General features: G+C 47.2%; 1 pseudogene; it reads right to left on the bottom strand.

Moving 5' to 3' along the window:
• Positions 1 to 12,646: 12,646 nt before the first annotated feature.
• LOC102924972 (katanin p80 WD40 repeat-containing subunit B1-like) lies at positions 12,647 to 14,822 on the bottom strand (annotated as a pseudogene).
• Positions 14,823 to 16,095: the final 1,273 nt, after the last annotated feature.

Raw genomic sequence — 16,095 nt, forward strand, 5'->3', positions numbered from 1 at the left:
TCTTATTAGTGTGGCCGTCATAGCCGAACAGCGATGGCGTGGATAACAGTTTGGAGCCAGCAGTGGCCACTATCTAAGTTACTAGTCTTGTTGCTGTGACAAAAGACCTGACAAGAAGGGAAATAAGGGGCTGGGAAGATGATGGCTCAGCAGTTCAGAGCACTGGCTACCCTTGCACGGGACCCAGGTTCGATTCCTAGCACCCACATGGTGGCTGACGACCATCTGAGACTCCAGTTTTAGGGGATCAGATGTTCTCTTCTGGCCTTTTTCGGCACTGTACACTCACAGGGGCACAGACAGACATTCATACACACGAGATACAGGCAGGCAGACATTCATACACACGAGATAAAAATGAATAAAGAATAAATAAAAATGAAGAAGAACTTTGCTCTTGCAGAGGACCCAGATCCATCCCCAGCACCCACATGTGCCTCACAATGGTCTATAACTCAGTTCCAGGAGATCTGGCTCTTCTTTTGGCCCTTGGGCTTTCCTCTGTCTGAGACATGATTTCATTGCCTGTAAAATGAATTGGTTAGCCCATCCCTATGAGTCCTGTCAACTTTCTATCAAAGAGGCTGAAAGCCCTTTGCTAATTGTGAAACATATCATGAGCTGAATGTGGAAGCGTTCGAGGGGAGGAGAGCTCAGCTTTCTGCTACTATAAATGAGTACCCGGGCCCATCAACTTAGAAGGGAGGAAAAGCTTTACTTTGGCTCAAGGATTTGGAGGCTGCAGCCCATGAACCATTGCCTGTCACTTTTGGGCCTGTAGGAGGCAGTACACCATGGCAAAATGTGCAGCTGGGGAAGCCACTTATTTTAGGGCAGCTGGGAAGCAGAGAGGAGGAGCTGGAGTCCTAATAGCTTCTTCAAGAATACTCAGTTTGTTCTCACTGGGTCCCACCTCTTAAAGATCCACAATCTCCCTGTAGTGCCACAGACTGGGGGCCTTTGGTGGACATGGATCCAAACCATGACAGGGTCTTTCTGAAGACTGATGGGTATAGTGGGGTGTTGGGGGGCACAAAGATCCTTGCACCATAGATTACTAGGGAAATCTGGAATGCTAAACACACAGTGCCCTCTTAGAATACCTGTTTTCACCTGGTGGTGGTGGTGGTGGTGGTGGTGGTGGTGGTGGTGGTGGTGGTGGTACACGCCTTTAATCCCACCACTTGGGAGGCAGAGGCAAGCAGATCTCTGTAAGTTTGAGGCCAGCCTGGTCTACAGAGTGAGTTTTAGGCTGTCTTGAGAAACAAAAACAAAAACAGAATACTTGTTTTCTTGCCTAGAAGGCTGGGCATAGATTTTGTTAGTGACCTGGTGACCTCTATGTTATCTGTGGAGGCAGACCTCACCCAAATTCCATACAACGATTATCTCAGACTCTTCCCTCTCTGGACTGTTATCCATCCTTGGAGGAGATCTCACATGTACTTCACTGACCTCTATGCTATAGCTCAGAAATCACATTAGAATCTAGACCTTTTGGCTATAGAGCCCACCCTCATGGTCACATGTGCTTTGTAAAGGAGTTTCTTAGTTGTCACACCTTAAGCTTTATTGTGCACCTCGGTTGGAGTGATTGATCCCTGGAAACCTTTCCCTAAATTGTACTTGTTTTAAATATGCTGACAATGAACCTGACATTAGACTCCCTGAAGTCTGATCGTGTTTGAAGTTGATCTAACCAGGTTTTCTTTTCTTTTCTTTCCTTCCTTCCTTCCTTCCTTCCTTCCTTCCTTCCTTCCTTCCTTCCTTCCTTCCTTCCTCCCTCCCTCCCTCCCTCCCTCCCTCCCTCCCTCCCTCTCTCCCTCCATTTCTCTCTCTCTCTCTCTCTCTCTCTCTCTCTCTCTCTCTCTCTCTCTCTCTCTCTCTCTCGGCAGGGTTTCTCTGTGTAGTTCTGGCTGACTTCGAACTCGGTTTTGAACTCACAGAGATTCTCCTGCCTCTGCCTCCCGAGTGCTGGGATTAAAGGCATGCGCCAGCATCATCCAGCTGAATCAGGTTTTCGTTCTTACGTCTTCAAGGGTTCACTTCCCTGTTTGACACCTGTGGGGGCCCCCTCAGTGGGTTGGATGAGTGCTGACAAAATGCACTGATGAGGTTCCTGGGCTCAAGGGACTAGAAGTGGAGTTTTACAAGGGACCCAAGGTTGCTGGGGACTCATTTGATCTATTGTGAATACTTCATGCAGTGTAGACAGCACACACACCCAGCTCAACAGAAGAGGGGCAGATGGGCTGGGTGACTTTTCTTTCGGAATACCAGGATGCCAGTGACTGCACACTGCAGGAGGTCTGCAGTGTGACAGGAGGAGAGCCATACAAGAAAAAAAAAAGTTGCCTTCTATGTTTGAAAATATGCATGAATGAGTGATGGAGAGGAAGATGAAGGAGCAGAGCGGTACAAGTACAGTGGAACTGAGATGTGGCAGCTGTGATCGGTGTGAGAGAAGGCTGTGATTGGTAGAGGAACAGGGAGAATTTTTTTATTTAGATTTTTTTATTTTCTTTTGTGGGGGAGGTTACAAGGGTGGAGGGCAGACATGGGAGGACTGGGAAATGAGTGGGATTGGGTGCATGGTGTGAAATTCCCAAAGAATCAATAAAAAGATGTTTAAAAATAAATAATAAATAAATCAATAAATAAAATAATGTAGATTGATTTGTGTCATTAAGTCGATGTAACTGAGGCTCTGGGGTGTGTAGTGGGTGGGAAGGGTTGCCATGCTGATGGTCTGTGCTGGGGTGGGTGAGATATGATAAAGGGGCTGAGGAATTCTGCTGTCCCCTCAATGGCTCTGGGCCTTAGGACAAGCAGCCTCAGTTTGTGGTTCCTCAGGAACCCAAGACAGGCAAGACCGTCTAAGTCCAGCTACATTATTCTCTCTGCCCGCCAGCCCTGCCTATTCCTCTTCTGCCTAGTTATTGGCTGTTCAGCTTTTTATTAGACCAACCAGGTGCCTTAGGTAGGTAAAGCAACACATCGCTACATTGTTAAACAAATGCAACACAAATAAGTGTAACTCACCTTTATGTACTTAAAATAATATCCCACAACATAAACAAATGTAACACATCTTTACATAGTTAAAGTGATATTCCATGACATAAACAAATGTAACACATCTTTACATAAAGTAATATCCCATGACATAAACAAATGTAACACATCTTTACATAGTTAAAGTAATATCCCATGACATAAACAAATGTAACACATCTTTACATGGTTAAAGTAATATTCCACAACATGCAGGAATTGGTTCTTTCCTTCCACCACGTGGGTCTTGGGGACTAAACTCATTTTACCAAGCTTGGTGGCAAGTGTCTATATTTGCTGAGCCAGCCTACCAGCTCCTAAGCATATTTTTTTCTTAAAAAATTAATTTTTTGTTTGTTTGTTTGTGTGTGTGTGTGTGTGTGTGTGTGTGTGTGTGTGATTGCCCAAGGGGTCTAGAAGAGGGCACCTGATCCCCTGGAACTAGAGATACAGTAGGTTGTGAGCTGCCAAATATGCCATCTGGGAACTGCACTTGGGTTCTCTGCAAGAGCAGAATGCACTTTAACCACTGAGCCATCTCTTCAGCCCCCTAGGACATTTTCAATAGAATGATTAATGAGGGAGATCAAAGAGGGAGAAGTGGCCTTGGTCTACCTGTGCTGGAGGAGCCTGGCATGGGAGGAACAATGGTCACCTTACAGGAGTGGGCACAGGGGATGGCCAAGGGTAGGCCTGCCACTCATCTAGGAATAGCAAAGATAACATGCACCTGACATGCCGACACAAAGAAGACAAGATGGTGTCCCTGGACAAGATATTGTATCACTAAGGAGTAGAAGACGTGGGGGATATGGTGAGGCATGTGGGAGCATGGTGAGATGTGTGGAGGCATGGTGGGGCTTGGGGAGCATGGCGAAAGCATGGTGAAGCAGAGGGGAAGGAAGGAGCCTGCAGTAGGTGGTTGAAAAACTGTCCAGAGCATGGGTGAGTATGTAATTATGAGTTTCAAGTGCATTTCAATGTCGTAGTCCTTTTGTTCACTGGGCTGCTATATTCTGATGACACCTGGCCATGCGGCCATGATGTGTCTATGGAAACAGACTGTGATATTTAATTTTTTTTAATAGTCTCATTATGTAGCTCTGGTTGTTCTGGAATTTACTATGTAGACCAGGCTGGCCTTGAACTCAAGAGACCCTCTTGCTTCTGCCTCCCAAGTGCTAGGATTAAAGGCATGATGGTCAATCTTGATTGTCAATTTAACAGGATATAGACTCACCATCAAAATAAATCTACGAACATGCCTTGGAGGGAATTATATAGATTAGGATAATTGAGGTGAGAAGACCCAGCATAACTGTAGGTGACGCCATCCCAGGGTTGGTGTCCCAGACTGACTCAAAGTGAGAAGGTGAACTAAGAACTGGCGTTCATCTCTCTTGGCTTCCTGAGTGTGGATACCATGTGACCAGCTGCCTCCAGCTCCTGTCACCATGGTTGCCCACTGCGATGGGCTGTTCCCCCGACTCTCAGCCGAAACAAACCCTTCTGAAAGTGGCTTTTGTTAGGTAGTTTGTCCACAACAGTGAGACAAATGACTAAGACATGGATGGACATCAACCGGACGGGAAGAGCAAAACCTATTGGTGCTGCCTTTGCTGGAGAAAAGGTTAGCTACCATTCCTTACATCTCAGCACAGGCTCAGAGGTGGGCAGCCAAGAGAGGATGCTTCATCTGGGGAGCAGGGAGAAAATGCCCTGACTGGAGACTGGCAGCACCGGGAAGGTGTAGGTGGGCTCGCCAGAGTGTAGAATGCAGACAGGCACACACATGACTTTCTCTGGCTGGTTGGAGGTGGAGATAAAAATTGTGGCTGCTGTCAACTGTTTGTCAAGTCCTGGGCATCTGTAGCAGCAATATTTGTTTCTGGGTTCACTTCTATGAGAGTGGCTTCCAAGTCTGTTGTAGATAAGGGGCTTACTTCTGGGATGGGGTGCTGCAGTCTGCTTATGCTCTGGTTTTGTCTAGTCATTCTCTTGGGGGCTCTTCTGACAGGACTCAATATGGGTCTACAGTATAAGAAGGTTCCTTCCTTAAGAAGGATTTTCCTCTGGACAGCAGTGTTTGAGTCCTGAGACCGTGGAAGCTTTATCTCTTTTTAAAAATATTTACTTATTTTATTTTATATAGATGAGTGTTGTATTAGTCAAGGTTCTTTAGAGGCACAGAACTGACAGAATGAAAATCTCTCTCTCTCTCTCTCTCTCTCTCTCTCTCTCTCTCTCTGTCACACACACACACACACACACACACGCACGCACGCACGCACGCACGCACGCGTGTGCACACACACAGAATTTAGTAGAGTAACTCACAGGCTGAGGGCCACCTAGTCCAATAATGGCTGTCTCTCAACAGAAAGTCAAATAATCCAGTAGTTGCTCAGTTCATGAGGCTGGATGTCTCAGCTGGTCTTCAGTATATGTTGAAATACCAAAGAAGTAGGCTCATAATGCCAGTTTGCAGTGAGGGCAAGCAGGCAAAGAGCAAAAGTCTCTTTCTTCCTCGTCCTTTATAAAGACAGCCCAGATTTAGGGTGGGTCTTCTGACTTCAAAAGATCCAGTTAACTGAAAATTGTTCACAGGTGTGCCTGCCCAGTGACTTGGGGCTTTTAGTTAATTCCAGATGCAGTCAAATTGACAACCAATACTTGGAATCACAGGCATTCTGCCTGCATGCTTGGTGTCCACAGAGGTCAGAAGAGAGCATCAGATCTCCTAAATGTGTTTGTGAGCCACTATGTAGGTACTGGGAACTGAACTTGGGTCCTCTGCCAGAGCAGGAAATACTTTTAAAGGCTGAGTCCTCTCTCCAGTCCAGCATTGTTTTCTTGACTTGGAGAGGATGTATGAAGAAACCTAATGGAAACTCAGTACTTAGTAATATTACTTTGTATACAGTGTTCTGCCTACATGTTTGCCTGCAGGCCAGAAGAGGGCACCAGACCTCATTACAGATGGTTGTGAGTCACCATGTGGTTGCTGGGAATTGAACTCAGGATCTCTGGAAGAACAGCCAGTGCTCTTAACCGCTGAGCTATCTCTCCAGCCCAGTAATATTACTTTGTAAATAATACATATTATTTAAAAAAGGAGTTTTAATGGAGGTACTCTGCATGGGTATGACTAGAAGATATGGGTTAATAAATAAACATCTTAGTGCCAGGCATAGGGTCTCTTTTTTATGAGTTATTGGTCAGTGTGCTGAACAGTTTTATACCAATTTGATACAAGCCAAAGTCATCTGAGAAGAGGAAACCTCAATTAAGGAAGGAGTCCATGAGATGGGGCTGTAGGCAAGTCTGTAGGGCATTTTCTTAATAGTATTGATGAAGGAGGGGCTGTGCATGGGCTGGTGGTCCTGGGTTCTATAAGAAAGCAGGCCAAGCAAGCCATGGAGATCAAGCCAGTATGCAGCATCCCTCCATGGCCTCTGCATCAGCTCCTGCCTCCAGGTTCCTGCCCTGCCTGAGTTCTCGCAAAGACTTCCTCAGTGATTGGCAGACTACAATGTGGAAGTGTAAGCCAAGTAACCCTTTCCTCCCCAGTTTGCTTCTGTCGTGGTGTTTCATCACAGCAATAGAAAGCCTAAAAAAGCATTTAGGCAAGCCGTAAAGTCCCTCCAAACAACACGGGTTACTGTGAAAGTTCTTGGCTGCCCACCATGGTGAGATGGTAGATTCCTTTGCTGAAGACACCTTATGTTTGGTGGATAGGACATACAGAAATGATTTGGTTTTTAGAACATTGAGAAAGCAGTCTCACACTGCTCAGGAAGCTTCCTGTTGGCTAGCTTTCATACTGCTGGATGGTGCTGTGCAGACTGCTGGGAGAGAAGAGAACCTTAGGTCATACCCAGCACTGACCTCCCAGGTAAGATGTGCCCACCTATGCAACGATGGTTTGGGTACTATGGGAGTAACCAGTCATCTTCTGATTGAATTTGAGGTTTGCTCCACAGGAGAGAATCCGAGTTTAATACTATAAACCTGGTCAAAAGGCTGAGGCGGTCACAGGTCCTGAGGGCGGCAAAACTCAATTCTGGGCACATCACAGCAGAGGCTGGCTGTGGTATATGCCTGTGATCCCAGCACTGGGCAGGTGGAGGCAGGAGGACCAGAAGTTCAAGGCTATCTTCAGCTATGTAATGAGTTTGAGGCTAGCCTGGACTACATGAGACCCTGGCTCAAAACAAAACAAAACAAAACAAAACAAAACAAAACAAAACAAAACAAAACAAAACAAAACAAAAGAAACAAATGTTTATTAAATATGCATAGATGAAGAGCCTGGAGTTATACCACAATGTGTTAAATGTCCTCACATATGGGTCATCGTATTAGAAGCGATTATAATTTTCTTTAGAATGTTTACATGGGTTTCCAAATGAGTCCGTCTCACCTAGATTGAAGTTTTTTTGTGCAAGTGTTTGTGTGTGCATGGTGTGAGTATGCATGCTTGAATGTGAACAGGCACACCTGTATGGGTATGGGTACACCTGTAGTGAAGTTGACACTGGGTGTCTCCTTCAATTACTCTCCATTTTATTTATTTATTGATCAGGTCCTCTTGATGAACCCAGAGTTCACTGATTTGGCTAGTCTAGCCAGCCAGTTTGCCCTGGGGATCCCTTGTCTCAGTCTCCTGAGTGTGGGGATTATAGGCAGCCATTTTTCCTGCCTGACATTTACATGGGTTTTGGGGCTCTCAACACTGGTTGTCATGCTTTATCCATTGAGACATCTCTTTAATTATGTCCAAATTCTCCTGTTGCTGGGAGCGTAGTCAATGGTGAAGCACTTTTCTAGCATATGTGAGGCCCTGCATTCTAACCGCAGCAATGAAAAATTAATTATCTCAGAACATTCCGTCCTAATTAATGAGCATGGACGAGAGTGAAGACTGACCAGTTCATGTGAAACGACAGCTCACTCAACAGCACTTAAAGTGATCATTACTTTTGCTAACAGGCAGGTTATCCACAAATACTCATGGCCCTGTCACCTGCCCAGTTGTACAGCCTGCCAGAGGGTGGCATGGGGAAGGCAGCCCACGGCGGGAGCAGCCATGAGGGTTTATTTTCCATCCTGACAGGTGGACCACTTGTAGTCACAGCTACCCCACTGTCCTGATGACAGGCCTCACCTGGTGTCCTCTGTGACACATCCTTTCCATTTGGATCCTAGAACACTGTTGGGCCTCTTGGGTGTGGGCCTACGCCAGCTCAGAGTGTGTTTGCCAGCCTCCAGCCTGACTCACAATGTCTTTGGTACTGAAAATCTGATTGCTGCAACTGGAGTTTATCTTCTTACCACCTTCAGCTTGAAGAAAGCACTCTCCCACTCCCTGATCCCGCTGCCCTGCTCATACAAAGCACTGGACAGCTGGACAGGGATGCCTTTCTGAGGGGGAGCAGAGTGGAGAGGGATGTTCTGAGGTGTCAAGATTGACACTTGAGGGAAAAAAAACAATGGCAGAGGAAGACAGGAAACCTTACCCACCACTGACTGTGAGTGTCACAACAGCATGTGTAGAGAAAGAACTCCCACCAAAGGCCAGAGCAGGAGGGTCTATGTAAATGACCTGTAAGGTTGGAGACTCAGGCTCAGGGCCTTTGAACCTAGGACTTGACCCTATTCCTGGTCCATTCCCACTCTTAGGAAAGCCTTTGCTCTATTGCTCTCTATTTTAATTCTCTCTCTCTCTCTCTCTCTCTCTCTCTCTCTCTCTCTCTCTCTCTCTCTCTCTCTCTCTCTCTCTCTCTCTCTCTCTCCTGTAGAGGCCAGAGGTGTCAGATCTTCTGGAGCTAGAGTTAAAGTTGTGAGTGACAGGACATAAGTGGTGGGAAATGAATTTGGATCCTCTAGAAAAACAGCATTCTCGGGCTGGAGAGATGGCTCAGAGGTTAAGAGCACTGGCTGCTCTTCCAAAGGTTCTGAGTTCAATTTCCAGCAACCACATGATGGCTCACTACCATCTGTAATGAGATCTGGTGCCCTCTTCTGGCCTGCAGGGATGTGTGCAGGCAGAACATTGTATACATAATAAGTAAATAAATGAATCTTTAAAAAAAAAAAAGAAAGAAAGAAAAACAGCATTCTCTCTTAACCACTGAGCCACCCCATTTGTTTTTCTTAATAATCTGTCTCTATTTCTATCGATATCTGTTCATCCCTGGTCCAACTCCTTGCTCCTGTGCAGTGGAGTGTGGAAATCTTATCAGGTGGTTCCTGGAGACTTATGAGAAAGTAGGTGAGCTGGAGTTTAGACTGTACACAGATGGTGGCAGCTGGGGCTTTGGCTGCTGATGTGTGTGTACACATACACATACATACATACACATACACAAACACACACATATGGGGAGGGAGTTCGTCATGTATGGGAGAGAGTTTCTTTTGATTTTTGGAGAGAGTCTGGCTCTGCAGCCTAGGCTGGCCTAGAACTGTGATCACATTATTGGGTACATACACAAGCCCATGTATGTAGGTGAAGGTCTGAGGACAACTTTTGGGAATGGTCCTTTCCTTCCACTCTGTTGAGGCAGGGTCTCTTTCTACTGCACTGTATACTCCAGCCTCACTGCCTGCCAGCTCCCAGGTGATTCTCCTGTCTCCACCACTTCCCATTTTGTGATAGAAATGCTGGGATTATAGGTGTGTGCAACTACATCTGCTTTTTAAAGTGATTTCCAGGAATTGGACTCAGATCACCAACCTCCACTATTCTTTTTGAGGCATAGTCTATACAGCCCAAGCTGGCCTTGAACTCACCATGTAGTGGCAGCTGAGGCTGGACTTGAATTTCTGATCCTCCTGCCTCTACTTCCTGAGTGATGAGTATTATAGGTATGCGCACCATGTTTTATGTCCTGCCAGGATGGAACCCAGGGCTTTGGGCATGCTAGGCAAGCATTATACCAACAGATTGTTAAAGGACATTAACAACTAAAGGAAGTTCTGGGCAGACGGTGGAAGAATGAATGATTGTTCAGCTCTCTCATGGTTCTGGACCAGACCATCAGCACTACAACCTCTAGAAAAATAGAAATAAGGTTCATTTTAAAAAATTGATGAGGGCTGGTGAGATGTTTCAAATCCATGATCCTCTGGGCTGAGGGCTAAGGTGCAGTTTTGGGTCCCAGGCTTTTGATCCTATAGGTTTGAACAGTGGCCCAGTAATCTGCATTTCTAGTAGGTTCCAAGTGATTCCTATACAGGAGGTTCAAGGAGAAACATGCCACAAAAATACCTCAGAAATCCCACAAATATAGCAGAGCTAGCTCTGAAAGACCACAGGGCCATGCTCTACAGTCAGAATACACTAGAGCCATGGCAGGCACTGTCATGGGAGTCGACTCTTGCTCTCACAGGCGGACAGATCTCTACCCTCTCCCAGGCTGTGTGATGAAGCTGGAGGGCCCGCCTATGACTGATTCCTGGGACCTCTGATGGTTAACCCTGATTGCCAGCTTGATGGGATCGGCAATCACCTAAGAGACAAACCTCTGGGTTTGTCTTTAAGGGAGGATCTAGATTAGGTTGACTTAGGTGGGAAGACCCAACATCACTGTAGGAGGGACCACTTGACAGGATGGATTCCCAGACTGAATAAAGAGAAGAAAGCAAGTTGAGCACCAGCATTCACCTCTCTCTGCTTCCTGTAAACACCACGGAACAAGGTGACCAGCTGCCTGGTGCGCCTGCTGCGCAGCTCCCCACCATAATGGACGATACCCTCAAGCTGTGAGCTGAAGTTTCCTTCTGTACGTTTCCTCGGCCAGGTGTTTTTGTCTCAGCACTGAGAAGAGGAACCCTGGTCCAGGGTCCTAGGGTTCACAGCCCCTTGGTGCCCTAAGGCGATACATTGGCCTCACTGGGGGGTTGTTTTTGTAGCTTCTGGGATGATAACAATAGGTCGACTTCCCAGAACTTTAAAAATGTAACATGATTCACAGGAACTAAGACATATATATGGTGCTCAGGGTCTTACACATGCTAAGCAATTTCTCTACTACTAGGCCATACCACCAGCTTAGTAGGCTTCCCTCCCACTGCCACCCCCTGGAGCACTCTACCACTGAGCTAAATCACCAACCCATAGGTTTCATTTTTTTTTTTCTTTTGGTTTTTCGAGACAGGGTTTCTCTGTGTAGCTTTGCGCCTCTCCTGGAACTCACCCAGGCTGGCCTCGAACTCACAGAGATCCGCCTGGCTCTGCCTCCCAAGTGCTGGGATTAAAGGCGTGCGCCACCACCGCCCGGCTAGGTTTCATTTTTTTAAATGTCTTTTTTAAAAAATGTTACTTATATGGCAACTCTTTTTCAGTTATTTTATACTAGTTTGTTAATTTTATTAATTGTTACTATTATTATTTGTTACTTTGTGTGTGCAAAGACACATTTGTGCATATATAAATATTTAATATATATATTAGAACTTACTGTTTTTTTTTTAATTTTTCTTTTTTTTTTTTTGAGACAGGGTTTCTCTGTGTAGTTTTGCGCCTTTCCTGGATCTCAGTCTGTAGACCTCGAACTCACGGAGATCCGCCTGGCTCTGCCTCCCAAGTGCTGGGATTAAAGGTGTGCCCCACCATCGCCCGGCCTGGGTTTGTTTTTATTGTTTGTGAGTATATGGTTTCAGGGCTGACAACCCCAGGTTAGACAGCCAATAAGAGGGCTCACACCTGGGAGAGGCTCATTCTCCATTCCTCAGCAGTCAGCAGCTGCCTGTCGTCGTCTGGGAGTGGGGCACCACAGCAATTTCCGCGTTGACAGGCTCATTGGCATTGCTTCTGTCCTGGTCTTGTTGATGTGGTCACTTCCGAGAGAGACTACTTCACAGAGGGTTTCCTGTGTTTGGGTCTTCCAGTCTTTTCACCCTCCTTTCCGCCATGTTCCTTGAGCCACAGGTGCGGGAGCTGTGAAATAGACGTGTCCATTGTGGCCAGGCTTCCCACAATCTGATGTCTGCATTGTGTCCAGTTGTGGTTTTCTGTGATTGTCTCCATTTGCTGTAGAGAGGGCCTTCTTGGATGAGGGATGGTGGCTGCAACCTATCTGTGGGTGCAAGAATAAGATTTAGAGCCAGGTGTGGTGGCTGTCAAATTTATTTTTTAAGGAAGTCAGGAGCAGGTTTTTTTTTTTTTTTTTTTTTTTTAACTCACATTCTAGCCTTCTTGGGCCCCTAAAACAACATCCTAATTTCAGCCAAGAAGCAATTACAGAAGAGATTACATTGCCCCTTATCAATAAAAGGCTGGAATGTTAGTCAGGAACAGTTATACATTAATAAATCTGCCTGATAAGTTGCAGCAGCAGCAGCAGCAGCTCTGAGGCTGGAGCTGCCCTGAGAAGCAAGGCCTGTGCAAGACTGAGCAGCTGCTGCTGGAGAGGAAGTTGTGAGTTCAAAGCTGTGAAGGTGGTCAGAGGGCTGGCAACGCCACCTCCAGGATGGCCATCAGGGCAAGAGTGGAGGCCAGGCTGAGGCTCATGGGCCATGGGCATACAGTGAACTAGAGTGTAAGGCAAGCCATTGAGGGATGCTGGTGCTCCCATCCATGAGCTCCTCAGTCCAAACTGGTCATGGATAGCTGCAGTTCAAGGAAGGGCTGCCATGGCGGCCACTCAGATCTGACTGGCTCTTGACGAGGCCCCCAATGCTCTGCAGTTGTTTGAAGCAGATTCAGAACTTGTGCAGCCTCTCTCCTCTTGACTGGTGTCCACACCCACAGAGGGCGGGGCTGCCACAGGGATGAGGGGCAGGAACCACTGCAGGATCAGCTTCAGGGAGGTGCACCTGGTCTGGACATAGCTCTCACACTTGCTCTGCAGAAGTTTCTCGATTTGTGGTAGCATGGTAGCGGTGCACAGATCCAACTTCACAGGGAAGTTTTCTGGTTGACAATGTTCAGGAGGTCTACCACCATAGAGAGGTCACTGATGGCTGCTGCAGAGTCCATCCATGTCTTGATATCTCCTGGGGTCCACATGGCATGTCCAGTGTCCAGGTGCTTGTGGCAGCTGGTGAGCACCACACACATGGTGTTGTGGCCTTTATGTATCTGTGACATGGTATCCTCATCCACCAGCTCTGCCTGCTGGGGGGCCTTCATGGTGGGCAGTAAGTCAGAGGCCTTTGGGCCAATGGAATGGGCTCATCCCATGTGGCAGGGATGGTGACAGGCTCACCCTTGGGTGCAGGAGTGGAAGTCATGACAGGAGGTGGGGCTGGGACCTCGAGATTTGGTCCCAGCAACTGCACATCCATGGCGAGGCTGGGTTATGTCAGCCTCCTTTGCTGTGGCTCTGTCATCCTCTGGGGGTGCCGGGAAGGGCTCGCTTCTCCGGGGGTGGTGTCTGACGGATGCTATTCTTGGGTTGGAAGATCTCATTGTAGACCTCGGTATTCTGGATCTCGGCCGGGGACTCAGGCTCGTCCTTGTCATCTTTGCTACTGGGGCTGTGCCGCTCGCTCTCTGAGCTGTGCTGTCCCCCGCTGAGGCTTGCTGCAGGTTGTACTGGACCACTTGTAGATGTGGTGGAGGGAGGCACCAGGGTTGGGGGTCTGCTGTGGCAGAGGCTGCCTAGCCTGCACAGGGTCCTGGGGCACAGTGCCTGTTCTGGTGACTCCCGTCAGGTCCACCACACAAGAGGAGACATTACCCTGGGAGAAGGCCACACCTATCAGCTGGTCATTACAGATGGCCAGGTCAGCCACCTTGCCCCAGTTGACAATGACCACATCGAAGCAGCACTCAGACTCCCAGCCATAGACACTCAGGGAGTCCTGCAGCCACTGTACAAGCAGCAGCCATCAGGGCTGAAGAGGATGCTCCTGACAGGCCTTGGATCCCCCTCAATGCAGCTCAACACCTTGAGCTTCTGTAGCAGGAATCTTAAAAGGTCTTATTAATAAAATCAAACCTGAGCCAGGTATTGGGGTGAACGCTGGAAGATCAGAGAAGCAGAACAAGTTACAGCTACCTCACCTGGCCAGTTCCTCAGCTGATCCTGTTTCCTCAGACTGGAAGCCTCTGAGTCCTTATCCGAATGGGCCTCAGCTGAACTGCTGCTCAAAAGCCTAAAAACTTAACCAGCCAAATGCTTCTAGTTTCTGGTCCTCATGCCTTATATATCTTTCTGCTTTCTGCCATCACTCCCTGGGATTAAAGGCTCACTTTCTGGGATTAAAGGCAAGTCACCATGCTTGGCTGTATCCTTGTGGCCTTGAACTCACAGAGATCCAGAGGGATTTCTGCCTCTGGAATGCTAGGATTAAAGGCTTGTGCTACCACTGCCTATCCTCTATGTTTAATATTGTGGCTGTCCTGTTCTCTGACCCCAGATAAGTTTGTTAGTGTGCACAATATTTTGGGGAACACAATACCACCACAAACTTCTCCAGGTCCCAGAAGAGGATTGTCTTGTCAGAGCTGCAAGAAGCTAGGAGATACTCATTGGAGTGAAATCCTGCCATGTTGACCCGTGTAACCAGGGAACCCAGACATCATCTTGCCAACTTCCAGATCCCAGAGCTTCACTGTGTGGTCACCTGATGCTGATGCCAGCCACTTCCCATCAGTGCTGAACTGGAGACACTGCCCAGCCTGGCTGTGCCCCCCCCTCCCCCCCCCCCATATCAGAAGACACAGCCTTTCCTCCTGATGTCCTGAGCTTGATGTTTGTGTCCTGGGAAACCGAGTCCACAAATTCACCATAGGGATGGATAACTAGGCTGCACATGTGTTCAGAGAATTTGGGCAGCTTTAATCACAGCCCTTGGAAGACAAAGGCAGGCAGATCTTTGAGTTTGAGGCCAGTTGGGTCTACATAGCTAGTTCCAGGTCAGCCAGGGCTATACAGGGAAAGTCTGTCTCAGAAAAACCACACACACACACACACACACACACACACACACACACACACACACACACACACACACACAGAGAGAGAGACAGACAGACAGACAGACAGACACAGACACACAAAGAAAGAATAAGATTTGGAATGTAGTAAGGATTGTAGTAGGTTCTTTTCTAAGGTCCTTGGCCTCATTAGCCTTAAGAAGCTGGCTAGGTTTCCAGTACCAGGCATGATTTCCTTCTTGTTGAGTGAGCCTTAAGTCCAATTAGACAGCTGTTGGTTGCCACAGATATGTGAGTAACACTTCCTGCACCATTGTGTGAGAGCCCACAGAGCTTTCTTAGTGAAATCTGAACTTGCTTTACCCAGCAGGACTGCATAAGAGGACGACTGGACCATGAGCCTGGGTACCAGGTGTTTGGAAGGGTCTGTACTTGGTTATATCTAGCAAGGAAGAGGTGTTTGCCCCTTCCCTTGGCATTGTTATCAAAAGCCCTTTTGAATAAAGTTCTGGGCCATTGGGTATTGACCCAGGTCCCCCCCGAAGCTGTCCGGTGTTTCTTTCTTCTTCTTCTCAGTTAGGTCTATTATTCTACTTACTATTTCTTATTCCTCTCTCCTCCTCATAGGAACCTGTAAAAGGTGGGGGCTGGTCCCCCACACCATTGTGCATATCCTGCCATGCTGGTCATTGTGGTTCATAGGTGTTGCAGCTGAGTACAACTGTTTAATTGTTCCCTCACTTGGCAGCTTTGCATAGTATTTTCTGGAACCGTGGGAGCTGGACCACACGAAAGAGGCTTTCAGGTCAGATCCAGTTTGAGTAATTGGAGTCGTGTGTCCTAAGTGTGTGGTGTCTTCAGCAATAGGGGCCCACTCCTGAGAGTTAACCGTGGGCTAGGTCGACAATCTATCTTCTTTCTGGAGTCACTTGGACTATGCTGTCCAACTCTTTGAAAGGAGGTTTCTTGTGACTGGTAATGGGTTTTTGTTACTCTATGGTTCTTGTGGAGATCATTCTCAGCCAAGTGGCTTAATGTCCTTTAAAAATACATATGTATATGAGTATATGTGTGTGTATGTATACATGTACACTTATGTGTAGAGTGCATAATCTTAGGTAAATCTAAAATAGTGTGATTCGTCGAGGCTT

Source organism: Peromyscus maniculatus, chromosome 3 (assembly GCF_049852395.1).
Source record: "Peromyscus maniculatus bairdii isolate BWxNUB_F1_BW_parent chromosome 3, HU_Pman_BW_mat_3.1, whole genome shotgun sequence".
NCBI lineage: Eukaryota > Metazoa > Chordata > Mammalia > Rodentia > Cricetidae > Peromyscus > Peromyscus maniculatus.